Source organism: Oncorhynchus clarkii, chromosome 8, assembly GCF_045791955.1.
Source record: "Oncorhynchus clarkii lewisi isolate Uvic-CL-2024 chromosome 8, UVic_Ocla_1.0, whole genome shotgun sequence".
Classification (NCBI taxonomy): domain Eukaryota; kingdom Metazoa; phylum Chordata; class Actinopteri; order Salmoniformes; family Salmonidae; genus Oncorhynchus; species Oncorhynchus clarkii.
The window spans coordinates 20,528,184-20,546,260 of NC_092154.1; the positions used below are offsets into that span (position 1 = coordinate 20,528,184).

Here is an 18,077-nt window from a genome sequence, read left to right on the forward strand (position 1 = left end):
TGCCATGGCACTTATTGTATGAATAGGGGTGTAAAGCCCAGTGTCTTGGATAAATTCCCAATCTGGCCCCCATACCATCAGGGCCACCTAATCATCCCCAGCTTCCAATTGGCTCATTCATCCCCCTCCTCTCCCCTGTAACTATTCCCCAGGTTGTTGCTGTAAATGAGAATGTGTTCTCAGTCAACTTACCCAGTAAAATAAGGGTTAATAATAAAATAAACTTATTTAAATGTGATATTTCTGTTGTTTTTTAAATACATTTGCAACAAAATATAAAAACCTGTGATTCGACATTATGGGGTATTGTGTGTAGATTGGTGAGGGGGGAAAAAACAATTTAATAAATGTATAATAAGGTTGTAACATTACAAAATGTGCAAAAAGCCAAGGGGTCTGAATACTTCCCGAATGCACTGTATATATAGGGAGTACCAGTACCAGTACCAGTACCAGTACCAGTACTTGTCTGCTAAATGAACAAGCCTGCAGCCAATGACATGGCGCATAGCCTGATAAAATACAGTAGGCCAAATCATATTCTGTTCTTCTTCTGAAAAAAAAACACATCATGTTCCTTTAGACCTGGCTAAAATAAATAATAGATGTATTGTGATGGTGTGTATTAAATTGATTTCTGTGGCTGGGACTCCAAACAATCACGGATTATAAAGATAAAGCCAAACACATCGCGGACACCGACACCTCACGCCCGGATCAGCCAAACACATCGCGGACACCGACACCTCACGCCCGGATCAGCCAAACACATCGCGGACACCGACACCTCACGCCCGGATCAGCTGAACACATTTGTCACCCGCTTCAAGGAAAATAACATTGAGCCGCCGAAGCGGGCCCCCTCAGCTCACGAGGTCTGTGTGCTCTCGTTCTCTGTGGCTGACATGATTAAGGAATTTAAGTGTGTTAACCCTCGTTAGGCCGCCGGCCCAGACGGCATCCCAAGCCGTGTCCTCAGAACATGTGCATACCAGCTGGCTGGAGTGTTTACGGACTTATTCAATCTCTCCCTATCCCAGTATGTGGTCCCCACTTGCATCAATATGTCCACCACTGTTCCTGTACCCAAGAAAGCAGAGGTAACTGAACTAAATTACTATTGCCCCGTAGCACTCACTTCTGTCATCATGAAGTGCTTTGAGAGGCTTGTTAAAAGCAGAGGTACAGGGGTGTGGGGGCCTCCTCCTGTACTGTTCACCCATGTTTACGTGGCCATGCATGTCTCCAACTCAATAATTAAGTGGTAGGCTTTGTAAGAAGATAAATACACAACGCGGAGACAGAGTACGAGAGGTAAAGAGGAACGAGGGTCAATAGAGTACTAACAATCAATGGAAATTGTGTTTTTTTCTGTAATAGGGAATTATTGATTAATGGTTTAGAGTCATGGGAGGAATATTTATTCTGAAATAGGATACTTGTTATTTGGCCATTGGCTAGTTTTATTGGAAGAAAGTCTAATTTGTCAACCACAGGCTAGGGCTGGGTTATAAAACTACATACTGTTTCTTTGTTCTGTGGAGAGAGAACCACTGGAGAGAATCACTGAGAGAGCATCACTGAGGACAGTGGAGAATGACCATCTACCTCCCTTTAGGATTTGTCCTCTTCAAATAAACCTATTCTCCTCCCCTGATTTGCTTTGGGGTTTGTGTTATTGAAGAGTAACAGAAATTGCTAACATTTGGTGCCGTGACCCGAAAACATATCAACTGTGTGTTTATCCAGAATTAAGAGAGAAGGCTGAGTGCAACCCACAAGGGAGTCAACTCTTAATCTCCTGATTGATGGCATAATTTCTGGGTGAGTCTAGACCAATATAATTTTAAAAGAACCAAATCAGGTTAAAATAGGTGCATGCAATGAGTGATATGTATCTGTGATGTATAAGTCCTTTGTTCAATTACAGACTTCCTTTGTTCTCCATGAAAATGTTTGAGGCCTTTGTCTTTGTTCTCTACTATAGGGGTTCAAGTCCTCTATTAAACATTTGAGTCCTTTCTTTTTGTGGAACCTTCTTGTTGCATAGAAGTGAGTTGCTAGTTGAGTAGAGATTTTTACATGTGTGGTTAATGTAAGTCTTGAACAAGCTTCTTGAAGTGAACATATGTTCAATGGTAGCCATGCCCTACAGAGACAATTTGTGTTCCAGAAAAGGTTTGAGTCCTTAAAAGAGTATATAATATATATATATATATATGGGAGAACAAGTATTTGATACTGTAACGGTTTTCCGTATGAGAAGGAGAGTCGGACCAAAATGCAGCGTGTAGATTTCGATCCATGTTTTAATAAACAAACGTAAAACACGAATCAATACAAACACTACAAAAATAAAGAACGTAATGAAAGTAACGAAAACCTAAACAGCCTATCTGGTGAAAACACATAGACAGGAACAATCACCCACAAACACACAGTGAAACCCAGGCTACCTAAATATGGTTCCCAATCAGAGACAATGACGAACACCTGCCTCTGATTGAGAACCATATCAGGCCGAACATAGAACTAGACAAACTAGACATGTAACATAGAATGCCCACTCAGATCACACCCTGACCAACCAAAACATAGAAATATACAAAGTAAACTATGGTCAGGGTGTGACAGTACCCCCCCCCCAAGGTGCGGACTCCGGCCGCAAAACCTGAACCTATAGGGGAGGGTCTGGGTGGGCATCTGTCCGCGGTGGCGGCTCTGGCGCTGGACGTGGACCCCACTCCATAATCGTTTTAGTCCACCTCCTTAGCGTCCCTAGATAGGTTACCCTCCTTAATGACCGCTCGGGACAGAGGGACAGCTCGGGACAGAGGTAGCTCGGGACTGATGGGTAGCTCAGCACTGAGAGGAAGCTCAGCACTGAGAGGAAGCTCAGCACTGAGAGGAAGCTCAGCACTGAGAGGAAGCTCAGGCAGGTAGTTGGATCCGGCAGATCCTGGCTGGCTGGCGGTTCTGGCAGATCCTGGCTGACTGGCAGATCTGGCAGATCCTGGCTGACTGGCAGATCTGGCAGATCCTGGCTGACTGGCAGATCTGGCAGATCCTGGCTGACTGGCAGATCTGGCAGAGTCTGGCTGACTGGCAGATCTGGCAGAGTCTGGCTGACTGGCAGAGTCTGGCTGACTGGCAGATCTGGCAGAGTCTGGCTGACTGGCAGATCTGGAAGAGTCTGGTCGACTGGCAGATCTGGAAGAGTCTGGTCGACTGGCAGATCTGGAAGAGTCTGGTCGACTGGCAGATCTGGAAGAGTCTGGTCGACTGGCAGATCTGGAAGAGTCTGGTCGACTGGCAGCTCTGGCTGCTCCATGCTGACTGGCTGCTCCATGCTGACTGGCAGCTCTGGCTGCTCCATGCTGACTGGCTGCTCCATGCTGACTGGCAGCTCTGGCTGCTCCATGCTGACTGGCTGCTCCATGCTGACTGGCAGCTCTGGCTGCTCCATGCTGACTGGCTGCTCTGGCTGCTCCATGCTGACTGGCTGCTCCATGCTGACTGGCTGCTCTGGCTGCTCCATGCTGCCTGGCTGCTCCATGCTGACTGGCGGCCCTGGCTGCTCCATGCTGACTGGCGGCCCTGGCTGCTCCATGCTGACTGGCGGCCCTGGCTGCTCCATGCTGACTGGCGGCTCTGGCTGGCTCTGGCAGCTGCTGCAGACTGGCAGCTCTGCTAACTGGCAGTTTTGGCGGCATCCTGCAGACTGGCAGCTCTGGCGGCTCCTTGCAGACTGGCAGCTCCTTGCAGACTGGCAGGTTTATGCAGACTGGCAGCTCCTTGCAGACTGGCAGCTCTATGCAGACTGGCAGCTCCTTGCAGACTGGCAGCTCCTTGCAGACTGGCAGGTTTATGCAGACTGGCAGCTCCTTGCAGACTGGCAGCTCTATGCTGACTGGCAGCTCCATGCAGACTGGCAGTTCTGAACAGGCGGGAGACTCCGGCAGCGCTGTAGAGGCGGAAAGCTCTGACAGCGCTAAACAGGCGGGAGACTCCGACAGCGCTGAAGAGGAGGAAGGCTCTGGCAGCGCTGGACAGGCGAGGCGCACTGTAGGCCTGATGCGTGGTGCTGGCACTGGTGGTACTGGGCCGAGGACACGCACAGGAAGCCTGGTGCGGGGAGCTGCTACCGGAGGGCTGGGGTGTGGAGGTGGTACTGGAAAAACCGGACCGTGCAGGCGCACTGGAGCTCTTGAGCACCGAGCCTGCCCAACCTTACCTGGTTGAATGCTCACGGTCGCCCTGCCAGTGCGGCGAGGTGGAATAGCCCGCACTGGGCTATGCAGGCGAACCGGAGACACCGAGCGCAAGGCTGGTGCCATGTAAGCCGGCCCAAGGAGACGCACTGGGGACCAGCTGCGTAGAGCCGGCTTCATGGCATTAGGCTCGACGCTCAATCTAGCCCGGCCGACACGCGGAGCTGGAATATACCGCACCGGGCTATGCACCCGCACTGGAGACACCGTGCGCACCACTGCATAACACGGTGCCTGTCCGGTCTCTCTAGCCCCCCGGTAAGCACAGGGAGTCTGCCCAGGTCTCCTACCTGGCGTAGCCATACTCCCTATTAGCCCCCCCCCCAATAAATTTTTGGGGCTGCCTCTCAGGCTTCCATCCGCTACGTCGTGCTGCCTCCTCATATCTGCGCCTCTCAGCTTTCGCCGCCTCCAGTTCTTCCTTGGGGCGGCGATATTCTCCAGGCTGAGCCCAGGGTCCTTTACCGTCCAGTTCCTCCTCCCATGTCCATTTCTCCAGGTGGTGCAGCCTCTCCCACTGCAGCTGCTCCTGCTGCTGCTGCCTCTGTTCCTTCTCCTGCTGCACCTTGGTGCGGCTACACTCCCCTGGTTTAGCCCAGGGTCCTCTCCCGTCGAGGATTTCCTCCCATGTCCAGAAATCCTTACTATATATCTCCTCTTTTCGCTGCTGTTGCTGCCTGTTGACACGCTGCTTGGTCCATTGGTGGTGGGTGATTCTGTAACGGTTTTCCGTATGAGAAGGAGAGTCGGACCAAAATGCAGCGTGTAGATTTCGATCCATGTTTTAATAAACAAACGTAAAACACGAATCAATACAAACACTACAAAAATAAAGAACGTAATGAACGTAACGAAAACCTAAACAGCCTATCTGGTGAAAACACATAGACAGGAACAATCACCCACAAACACACAGTGAAACCCAGGCTACCTAAATATGGTTCCCAATCAGAGACAATGACGAACACCTGCCTCTGATTGAGAACCATATCAGGCCGAACATAGAACTAGACAAACTAGACATGTAACATAGAATGCCCACTCAGATCACACCCTGACCAACCAAAACATAGAAATATACAAAGTAAACTATGGTCAGGGTGTGACAGATACACTGCCGATTCTGCAAGTTTTCCTACTTACAAAGCATGTAGAGTTCTGTAATTTTTATCATAGGTACACTTCAACTGTGAGAGACGGAATCTAAAACAAAAATCCAGAAAACACATTGTATGATTTTTAAGAAAATTAATTTGCATTTTATTGAGAGCCGGAATTCTTACTGGTTGGTAGGTGATCAAATACTTATGTCATGCAATAAAATGCAAGTAGGAAAACCTGCAAAATCATTTAAACTCAGTTTTTCATAATTCCTGACATTTAATCCTAGTAAAAATTCCCTGTCTTAGGTCAGTTAGGATCACCACTTTATTTTAAGAATGTGAAATGTAGAATAAGAGTAGAGAGAATGATTTATTTCAGCTTTTATTTCTTTCATCACATTCCTAGTAGGTCAGAAGTGTACATACACTCAATTAGTATTTGGTAGCATTGCCTTTAAATTGTTTAACTTGGGTCAAACGTTTCAGGTAGCCTTCCACAAGCTTCCCACAATAAGTTGGGTGAATGTTGTCCCAATCCTCCTGACAGAGCTGGTGTAACTGAGTCAGGTTTGTAGGCCTCCTTGCTCGCACACGCTGTTTTCAGTTCATCCCACAAATGTTCTATAGGATTGAGGTCAGGGCTTTGTGATGGCCACTCCAATACCTTGCCTTTGTTGTCCTTAAGCCATTTTGCCACAACTTTGGAAGTATGCTTGGGGTCATTGTCTATTTGGAAGACCCATTTGCGATCAGGCTTTAACTTCCTGACTGATGTCTTGAGATGTTGCTTCAATATATCCACATAATTTTCCTGCATCATGATGCCATCTATTTTGTGAAGTGCACCAGTCCCTCCTGCAGCAAAGCACCCCCACAACATGATGCTGCCACCCCTGTTCTTCACAGTCTAGGAGTAGTGGGTGCGGAGTCAGGCGCAGAGAGCAGAGGGTTTAGGACAACCGTATTTATTCCGGTGACAGAAAAGGTCACGCCAAAACACAGGCATACAATGACCGGCCCCAAAACAGGACCCAAACATCCATAAAACGAACATAGAAACAAGCCCGCACAAAAGCAGGCAGGCATGACCGTCTGAAACAGCCCTAACAAAAACCAAAACCCAAACAAGAAACAGGTGTAACCAATAAGACAAAACCAACAGAAAAGGAAAAGGGGATCGGTAGCAGCTAGTAGACCGGTGACGACGACCGCCGAGCTCCGCCTGAACAGGAAGAGGAGCCACCTTCGGTGGGAGTCGTGACAGTTCTTCGGCTTGCAAGCCTCCCTCTTTTTCCTCCAAACATAACGATGGCCATTATGGCCAAACAGTTTTGTTTCATCAGACCAGAGGACATTTCTCCAAAAAGTATGATCTTTGTCCCCATGTGCAGTTGCAAACCATAGTCTGGCTTTTTATGGCGGTTTTGGAGCAGTGGCTTCTTCCTTGCTGAGCGGCCTTTCAGGTTATGTCAATATAAGACTTGTTTTACTGTGGATATAGATACTTTTGTACCTGTTTCGTCTTTGCTCTTGTGCTGGGATTGATTTACACTTTTCGCACCAAAGTACGTTAATCTCTAGAAGACAGAAGGCGCCTCCTTCCTGAGCTATATGACGGCTGCGTGGTCCCATGGTGTTTATACTTGTGTACTATTGTTTGTATAGATGAACTTGGTACCTTTAGGCGTTTGGAAATTGTTCCAGACTTGTGGAGGTCTACAAGTTTTTTTCTGAGGCCTTGGCTGAATTCTTTCGAGTTCCCATGATGTCAAGCAAAGAGGCACAGAGTTTGAAGGTAGGCCTTGAAATACATCCACAGGTACACCTCCAATTGACTCAAATTGTGTCAATTAGCCAATCAGAAGCTCCAAGCTGTTTAAAGGCACAGTCAACTTAGTGTATGTAAACTTCTGACCCACTGGAATTGTGATACATTGAATTATAAGTGAAATAATCTGTCTGTAAACAGTTGTTGGAAAAATGACTTGTGTCATGCACAAAGTAGATGTCCTAACCGACTTGCCAAAACTATAGTTTGTTAACAAGAAATGTGTGGAGTGGTTGAAAAACAAGTTTTGATGACTCCAACGTAAGTGTATGTAAACTTCTGACTTCAACTGTAATAAACATGTGGAATTTACCCAAATACTGTATCTGAGTGGTATGTATGCAGACGGAGAGAGTCTCACTGAGGGCATAAAGCATCCATAAATCATACCTGCCCATGTTTAGTTAACGATTGAAATCTGACACAAGAAGTGTCGAGGTAGCAATTTTGCAAAGCTAATTTTGCCTTGCTCATCTCTGTTCGGCCTGATGAGTTTTAATGACTCCAACCTAAGTGTATGTAAACTTCTGACTTCAACTGTATATAATCATAGAGATACATATTATACAACTTTTGAAGTTAATATAATGCCATTCTTAAGTGATAAAACCACTCTGGAAAAAGGCGGGACAGCTCCTCCGGATGTGAGCATGAAAAATATTTTAAATTCACTGTCTACTGTTATGATGAACAATTTCAAAGTAGAGAAATGTAGGCAAGAGATAATAAAGAAAAAAACTGAAAAAATACAGTAATGTCTAATTCCTTGACAAAGACACAATGGTCTTTAACTGTATTAGCCGAAGTAAGAAAACTGAATGAGAAATTCCTTCTGGAGAATCATGACAGGACATTGCAGAGAGATAAAGAAGGTTTGAAAGCTCTTGGTGTACAAATCAAAACGTTGAAAGAAGAGATTCAACAATTACAGGCAGGGGTCGTACAACCAAACTTTACTCCAACATGTGGAGGACCCTTACCCTCAGGCTGAGTTGCGCAAGGATGATTGGGTTTCAAGCATCTGGATAGCACTGGCTGGCTTTGAGTCAATAGATACTGACTGCTGTGATGAACGATGTCTTAGGCCAATCAGAACACAGGCTATAAAAGGTGGTAAAGACAAACCTGTGACCGTAATCACACATAAATCAGCATCTCCAAAACAGGTGGATGAATGGTCGAACACTTTGAAACATTCCAGAGAAGGGGGTATGAAAATGGACCATTTGAAGTGTTACAGTTATTAGACTTGTTTTGAACATCAGTGAACACGGTGCACTTGAAGAAAAGGTTTCTAGAGCTGTGGGTGGTGAAGAGAAAGACGTGGCCGATGGATGGAGAGCCAGACATGTTTTCCTTAAGGGTCTGACCAATGCAACCACCAACTGGGGAGAGATAACCAAATGTGTTCAAAAACCAAAATAACCATTTGTTGAATTTGAAGAAAGATTTAGAGCAGAGGTGGTTAGACACAGTGGGTTCCTTACATGGAATGTCACGCCCTGACCTTAGATACTGTATCTCTGTTTTCTATATATTTTGTTTAGGTAAGGGTGTGACTAGGGTCGGTACTCTAGGTTTTTGTATGTCTAGGGTTTTTTGTATGTCTAGGGTTTTTTGTATGTCTAGGGTTGTTTCTATGTCTAGGTTTTTTTTGTATGTCTAGGGTTTTTTGTATGTCTAGGGGTTTGTATGTCTAGGGGTTTTGTATGTCGATGTTGGCCTGATATGGTTCCCAATCAGAGACAGCTGTTTATCTTTGTCTCTGATTGGGGATCATATTTAGGTAGCCCTTTTTCCCACTTTCTGGTGTGGGATCTTGTCTACAGTTAGGTGCCTGTGTGCACACCAGTAGCTTCACGTTTCGTTTGGTTGTTTGTTGTTTCAGTGAGTTTCGATTTATTTTAAAAAAATGTGGAACTCTATTCACGCTGCGCCTTGGTCTCATCATTACGACGAACATGACAAAAGATCCCACAACAAAATGACCAAGCAGCGTGTACAGGAGGAGTGGACTTGGGAGGAGATTCTGGATGGTAAAGGACCCTGGACACAGGCTAGGGAGTATCGCCATCTGAGGGAGGAGATTGAGGCAGCGAAAGCGGAATGGCGATGTTATGAGGAGTATTACCAACGAGGCAAGCACGAGAGGCAGCCCCAAAATATTTTGCCACGCTAGAGTGGGCATCCAGCCAGGACGGGTTGTGCCGGCTCAGCGCTCCTGGTCTCCAGCGACGGTCCCCAGTCCGGGGTCTCCAGCGACGGTCCCCAATCCGGGGTCTCCAGCGACGATCCCCAGTCCGGGGCCTCCAACAACGGTCCCCAGTCCGGGGCCTCCAGCAACGGTCCCCAGTCCGGGGCCTCCAGCGATGAGCTGCAGTCCAGAGTCTTCAGCGACGAGCTGCAGTCCAGATCCTCCAGAGGTGGTTCCCAGTTCTGATCCTCCGGCGATGATCCACGGTCCGGTTCCTCCGACAACGATCCACGGTCCGGTTCCACAGAAGCGGAGGGATCAGTGCAGGGAGCGGGGACTGCGTCCAGAATCGGAGCTGCCACCAAGGGTAGATGCCCTCCCTTATAGGTTAAGGTTTGTGGCCGGGAGTCCGCACCTTTAGGGGGGGGAGTACTGTCACGCCCTGACCTTAGATATCTCTGCTTTCTATATATTTTGGTTAGGTCAGGGTGTGACTAGGGTGGTTCACGCTGCGCCTTGGTCTCATCATTACGACGAACGTGACATGGAAGATACAATCACTACTTTAGAGCTGATGGGTTTATAGAGTCACATTAGGGACAAAATGGGAAGGTCCTTATCATGTTTGCTTATAACAAGGTCAGCAGTAAAAGTCCAGGGAAAATCACGATGGATACATGTCACTCATTGCAAGGTTGCCTGGAGAATAAAGAACTGATTGATTAGCAATTTATATTACTCTTCAATAACACAAACCCCAAAGCAGGAAAATAGGTAAAAAGGAAAATAGGTCAATTCGAAGAGGACAAATCATACAGGGAGGTAGATGGTCATTCTCCACTGTCCTCAGTGATGCTCCGCTCTTGAAATTATATTTCAAGAGCGGCATAGACTAAGATACAGTAGAATAGGACAGAATACAGTATACAGTATGAGATGAGTAATGCAAAATATGTAAACCGTATTAAAGTGACTAGTGTTCCAATTATTAAAGTGCCAGTGATTTCAAGTCTATGTATAGGGCAGCAGCCTCTAATGTGCCAGTGATGGCTATTTAACAGTCTGATGGCCTTGAGACAGAAGCTGTTTTTCAGTCTCTCATTCCCAGCTTAGATGCACCTGTACTGACCTCGGCTTCTTGATGATAGCGGGGTGAACAGGCAGTGGCTTGGGTGGTTGTTTTCCTTGGTGATCTTTTTGGCATTCCTGTGACATTGGGTGCTGTAGGTGCAGATAGTTTGCTTCCGATGATGTGTTGGGCAGTCCGCACCACCCTCTGGAGATCCCTGCGGTTGCGGGCGGTGCAGTTGCCGTGCCTGGCGGTGACAGGATGCTCTCAATTGTGCATCTGTAAAATTTTGTGAGGGTTTTAGGTGTCAAGTCAAATTTCATCAGCTTCTTGAGGTTGAAGAGGCTCTGTTGTGCCTTCTTCACCACACTGTCTGTGTGGGTGGACCATTTCAGTTTGTCAGTGATGTGTACGCCAAACTTGAAGCTTTCCACCTTCTCCACTGCGGTCCGTCAATGTGGATAGGGGGGTGCTCCCTCTGCTGTTTCCTGAAGTCCACGATCAGCTCCTTTTGTTTTGTTGATGTTGGGTGAGAGGTTATTTTCCTGGCACCACACTCCCAGGGCCCTCACCTCCTGTAGGCTGTCTAGTCATTGTTGGTAATCAGGCCTACTACTGTTGTGTCATCTGCAAACTTGATGATTGAGTTGGAGGTGTGCGTGGCCACGCTGTCATGGGTGAACAGGGAGTACAGGAGGGGGCTGAGCACACATCCTTGTGGGGCCCCAGTGTTGAGGATCAGCGAAGTGGTGTTTTTTTCTAACTTCAGCACCATGGGGCAGCTGTAAGGAAGTCCAGGACCCAGTTGCACAGGGCGGGGTACAGACCCAGGGCCTGGAGCTTAATGATGAGCTTGGGGGGTACTATGGTCGTGAATGCTGAGCTATAGTCAATGAACAGCATTCTTATATAGGTATTGCTCTTGTCCAGGTGGGATAGGGCAGTGTGCAGTGCGATGGCGATTGCTTTGTCTGTGGATCTGTTGGGGCGGTAAGCAAATTGAAGTGTGTCTAGGGTGTCAGGTAAGGTAGAGGTGATATGATCCTTGACTAGTCTCTCAAAGCACTTCATGATGACAGAAGTGAGTGCTATGGGGCGATAGTCATTTAGTTCAGTTATCTTTGCTTTCTTGGGTACAGGAACAATCTTGAAGCATGTGGGGACAACAGACATGGGATAGGGAGAGATTGAATATGTCTGTATACACTCCAGCCAGCTGGTCTGCGCATGCTCTAAGGACACAACTAGGTTGCTCTCTGGGCTGGCAGCCTTGTGAGGGTTAACACGCTTAAATGTCTTACTCAAGCCGGCCACAGAGAAAGAGAGCCCATAGTCCTTGGTAGCGGCCAGCATCAGTGGCACTGTGTTATCCTCAAAGCGAAGAAGGTGTTTAGCTTGTCCGGAAGCAAGACGTCGGTGTCCGCAAAGTGGCTGGTTTTCCCTTTGTAGTCTGTGATTGTCTGTAGACCCTGCCACATACGTCTCGTGGCTGAGCCGATAAATTGCGACTCCACTTTGTCTATATACTTACCTTTTGCCGTGTTTGATTGCCTTACTGATGGAATAACTACACTGTTTGTATTCGGCCATATTCCAAGTCACCTTGCCATGGTTAAATGCGATGGTTCGCGCTTTCAGTTTTGCGCTTTCAGTTTTGCGCGAATGCTGCCATCTATTCACGGTTTCTGGTTAGGACCGGGTGGGCATCTACCCTCGGTGGCGGCTCTGGTTCTGGACGCAGCCCCCCCTCATTACGCTGATCGCTCCGCTTCTGTGGAACCGGACCGTGGATCCTCGCCGGAGGCCCCGGACTGGGGACCGTCGCTGGAGACCCCAGACTGGGGACCGTCGCTGGAGACCCCAGACTGGGGACCGTCGCTGGAGACCTCAGACTGGGGACCGCCGCTGGAGACCCCGGACCGTCGCTGGAGACCCCGGACCGTCGCTGGAGAACCCGGACCGTCGCTGGAGAACCCGGACCGTCGCTGGAGACCCCGGACCGGAGACTGTCGCTAGAGACCCCGAACCGGAGACCGTCGCTAGAGACCCCGGACCGGGGACCTTCGCTGGAGACCCTGGACCGGGGACCGTCGCTGGAGCCTCCGGACCGGGGACCGTCGTTGGAGGTTCCGGACTGTGGACCGTCGTTGGAAGCTCTGGACTGAGGAGGTGCACTGTAGGCCTGATGCGTGGTGCCGGAACTGGTGGTACCGGGCTGGTGACACGCACCTCAGGGCAAGTGCGGAGAGGAGGCACAGGACGTACTGAACTGTGGAGGTGCACTGGAGGCCTGGTGCGTGGGACCGGTACAGGTGGCACCGGGCTGATGACACGCACCTCAGGGCGAGTGCGGAGAGGAGGCACAGGACGTACTGGACTATGAAGGTGCACTGGAGGCCTGGTGCGTGGGACCGGTACAGGTGGCACCAGGCTGATGACACGCACCTCAGGGCGAGTGCGGAGAGGAGGCATAGGACGTACTGGACTGTGTAGGCACACTGGAGACCTGATGCGTGGGACCGGTACAGGTGGCACTGGGCTGATGACACGCACCTCAGGGCGAGTGAGGAGAGAATGCACAGGACTTACTGGACTGTTGAGGCGCACTGGATGCTTAATGAATGGGACCGGTACCGGGCTGGGGACACGCACCTCAGGGCGAGTGCAAAGAACAGGAACAGGACGTACTGGACTGTGGAGGCGCACTGGAGGCCTGGTGCGTGAGACTGGTACAGGTGGCACCAGGCTGATGACACGCACCTCAGGGCGAGTGCGGAGAGGAGGCACAGGATGTACTGGACTGTTGAGGCACACTGGATGCCTAATGAGTGGGACCGGTACCGGGCTGGGGACACGCACCACAGGGTGAGTGCGAAGAGAAGGAACAGGACGTACTGGACTGTGGAGGCGCACTGGCGGCCTGGTGCGTGAGACCGGTACAGGTGGCACCGGGCTGATGACACGCACCTCAGGGCGAGTGCGGGGAAGAGGAACAGGACGGACCTGACTGGGGACACGCACTTGAGGGAGAGTGCGAGGAACTGGCACAGGACGCACTGGGTTTTGAAGGTACACTGGAGACCTGGTGTGTATAGCCGGCATCAATTGTTCCGGAACTTTAACACACGTTTCAGGACGAGTACGGAGAGCTGACTCAGGTGGCACCAAACTGACAACACGTTCCTTTATTCCAAATCCGTGCGTCCACCACCAACTCAACAACTCCCCCATTTCTCTCTCCTCCGAATCCTCCTTCTTCTCCCAGACTGGCTCTGGTTTACTCCTCGGCTCCGCCGACTGCTCCATGTGCCCCCCAATTGTTTTGGGGGAGGGGGTTTCTGTGGCCTACTTCGTTGGTATAATTCCTCGTAACGGTGTGCACACAGGCACCTAACTGTAGACAAGATCCCACACCAGAAAGTGGAAAAAAGGGCTGCCTAAATATGATCCCCAATCAGAGACAACGATAAACAGCTGTCTCTGATTGGGAACCATATCAGGCCAACATAGACATACAAAAACCCTAGACATACAAAAAACCCTAGAGTACCCACCCTAGTCACACCCTGACCTAACCAAAATATATAGAAAACAGAGATATCTAAGGTCAGGGCGTGACACTCGCGGCCCCACAGTTTGGGAACCACTGCAATAAAAGACTGACTATGACACATGAAGACACTATTTACAATACACAAACATGGTAAGAAAAAATGCAATCCATAGGGGATTTGAATTGGTCCTGTAATGGGTAATGCTTTCATGTCCTCTTTCTTTTCCCCAGGTGAGATACTTTATCTAGCCACTCAAAGCTACAGAAACCTGGCTTTGGCTGTGTTGGCATGCAAAATGAATGTCCGTTGCGATTTGTTGACAGAAGCTAAGGGATGATGGCATTTAAAAGTGTTGATTTTGCCAAGTGTTTATCTGTCAGTGCATCCAATGATTAATAATCTAAGATTCAACCAGAAAACAACAATCACCACCAGTTGTTATGTTTGTTAGCAGAGTTTCTCTCAATGTGTGTTAGTCATACTTTATAAAATGTTAACGGCATCAGTTCAATGTTTTCACATTAGTTATTATTATTATTATCTACTATGTGATATTGGGAGAGAGGGAACGTCTGTCCCAGGGGTGTGTGGGCTGTCACAGTGTGTGAGTGCCAGTATAGCACATCCTCCTCATCCAGATGCTGTGTGTGTGTGTGTGTGTGTGTGTGTGTGTGTGTGTGTGTGTGTGTGTGTGTGTGTGTGTGTGTGTGTGTGTGTGTGTGTGTGTGTGTGTGTGTGTGTGTGTGTGTGTGTGTGTGTGTGTGTGTGTGTGTGTGTGTGTGTGTGCGTGCATCTTCCAGGAAAACGTGGCGGGGGAAAACTGTGACCACTGCATGCTGGGTTTCCACCATCTCCTGGGTGAGCGTCTCCGCGGCTGCGAGAAGTGCTACTGTTCCGGCATAGCTAGCAACTGCTCCGACTCCCACTGGACCTACAGTAATGTAAAAGACAACGCCAGGCCTCACTCTCTCATTTCCCCCCACTAACACAACTCATCAGTGCCTCCTGCCTGGTGTTGCGCTGCCTGCCGAGTTAAGTCTCTCCTAGCCGGCCTTATTAAATCAGGGTGCTGAGGGCTGGGCAGATGACAAGATGGAGTGCAGGTGGAGGAACAAGGCATAGCCCCACACACACACACACACACATCCATAAATACAGGCTGATTTATACTGCACAACACACTCTGACACGTTGACAGGATTAGGTGGGCGAGGGTCAGAGGTTGATGATCTGCAGAGGCTGATTTGGATAAACAGGGGATGCTGGGGGGTGGTTGGGTGTAGACAAGCAAGGGGGCGACATGTAGCCTAGAAGTTAGAGTGTTGGGACAGTAATCTAAATGTCTCCGGTTTGAATCTTGAGCCGACAAGGTGAACAAAATATGTTGATGTGCCCTTGAGCAAGGCATTTAACCCTAGTTGCTCCTGTAAGTCTCTCTGGACAAGAGTGTCTGCTAAATTACTAAATTGTACAAAAATGGGGGAGGGCAGTAAAGACAGGCCTGTCACTGGATTACAGGGCCTGATTTACTGTGTAATACTGCATGTGACAGACATCTGTCATCTAGGCATCTGTCTCTGCAATTAACCTGACCTTGAGTTCACCCTTCAATCCACCATTTGCTTTAATCACTGTGTGTAGATGTGGGGTGGGGGAGGTGTGTATAAGGGTGTAAATGTAATCTGTTTGTGGAGAAGACCATCTTCAACCTGTAATGACACAAAGGAATCAGCCATCATCATAATCAGTGAATCAGACTGGGCCCTCAATGAACCTGTACCTCTTTATCCTAATGAACCTGTACCTCTTTATCCTAATGAACCTGTACCTCTTTATCCTAATGAACCTGTACCTCTTTATCCTTATGAACCTGTACCTCTCCATCCTAATGAAACTGTACCTCTTTATCTTAATGAACCTGTACATCTTTATCCTAATGAACCTGTACCTCTTTATCCTAATGAACCAGTACATCTTTATCCTAATGAACCTGTACCTCTCCATCCTAATGAATCTGTACCTCTCCATCCTAATGAATATGTACCTCTCTATCCTAGTGAATCTGTACCTCTCCATCCTAGTGACTCTGTACCACTCTATCCGTATGAACCTATACCTCTTTATCATAATGAACCTGTACCTCTTTATCCTAATGAACCTGTACCTCATTATCCTAATTAATCTGTAGCTCTCCATCCTAGTGAATCTGTACCTCTCCATCCTAGTGAATCTGTACCTCTTTATCCTAATGAACCTGTACCTATTTGTCCTCTAATGAACCTGTACCTTTTTATCCTAATACACCTGTACCTCTCCATCCTAATGAACCACTACATCTTTATCCTAATGAACCTGTACCTCTTTATCCCAATGAACCTGTACCTCTTTATCCTAATGAATCTGTACCTATTTATCCTAGTGAACCTGTACCTCTATATCCTAATGAACCTGTACCTCTTCATCCTAATGAACCTGTACCTCTTTATCCTAATGAACCTGTACCTCTCCATCCTAATGAATCTGTACATATTAATCCTAATGAACTTGTACCTCTCCATCCTAATGAACCTGCACCTCTTTGTCCTCTAATGAACCTGTACCTCTTTGTCCTAATGAACCTGTACCTATTAATCCTAATACACCTGTACCTCTCCATCCCAATGAACCACTACATCTTTATCCTAAGGAACCTGTACCTCTTTATCCTAATGAACCTGTACCTCTTTATCCTAATGAACCTGTACCTCTCCATCCTAGTGAATCTGTACCTCTCCATCCTAGTGAATCTGTACCTCTCCATCCTAATGAACCTGAACATATCCATCCTAGTGAACCTGTACCTCTTTATCCTAACGAACCTGTACCTCTTTGTCCTCTAATGAACCTGTACCTCTCCATCCTAATGACAGGCCTCTCAGGCCAATTGCTATTTCAGCCTGCTATACATACATACACACGCACACACACACACGCACGCACGCACGCACGCACGCACGCACGCACGCACGCACGCACGCACACACACACACACACACACACACACACACACACACACACACACACACACACACACACACACAGATAATCGTCAGGATCACATATTCCACTTTCTAAAATATTTACAAGGTTAATCTAGAAAACAAGGCAACAAGGCAGAAAATGTACTTTATTCTACGGTTTAGGATATTCACTTGGCAGATCTAGAAAAAACATGAGAGGGAAGATAAAAAACATGGGGAAAAAAATAACATGATCATAGGCTGGCAAGGGGAAATGTCTTGTATAAATCGCAGGCTGCCAGACAGGAGTATTCATGGTGATTTAAGGAAGAGGGAACACGAGGGGTGTCAAACCATGATGTATTTCCCTCTGCCTCGCACATAGAATATAAATCACATAAAAATATCTCAACCAAAATCTGACTGTGGAATTTATTTTTCTATATTTATTTCGACCCAGGAAGAGTCATCTCTGTGTTCATTGGAAGGGAAAAAATGGCAAATTAGTGTTTTGAGATTGTCATTGTTTTAAGAACAGTTGATGGCAATCTATAGACAATGCAGTCCTACTGCATTGTAAAACTAGAAGCAGAATGTTTCAATATTTGAAGGGACAATTCCGTAACCTTATGAGGGATACTATGCTACACGTCATCCTCCATTATATGCTGCTGCCTTCTTGGCCAGCTCTCCTGTGCAAAAGAGACTCTGTGTCTTAATGGGCTTTTCCTGGTTAAATAAAGGTTAAATAAATAGAGTAAGGGCTACATGACACTGTCATAACAAGGACATAACATATGTCATAACCAGTCACAAGCTCTCTGTGTGCATTGATTAATATTTCAATCGTATCTGGTGTGATTCTGTCCAGGAGACATCCATGGCTGGCTGGTCCCTGACAGAGGCGGATGGGGAGCGGAAGGTGTGGCCCACCCCAAGCAGAGACAGAGACTGGCCCCAGACACTCAGCAATAATAACCAGGAGGCCAGGAGACACCTTCCTGCTGTCTACTACTGAAGCCTGGAGGGTACCTGAGCAGCAAGGTCCGCACACAACAG

General features: G+C 47.8%; 1 pseudogene; it reads left to right on the forward strand.

The window, feature by feature from the left end:
- LOC139415411 (laminin subunit alpha-2-like) overlaps positions 1-18,077 on the forward strand; it is a 152,841-nt pseudogene that overhangs the window by 37,621 nt on the left and 97,143 nt on the right.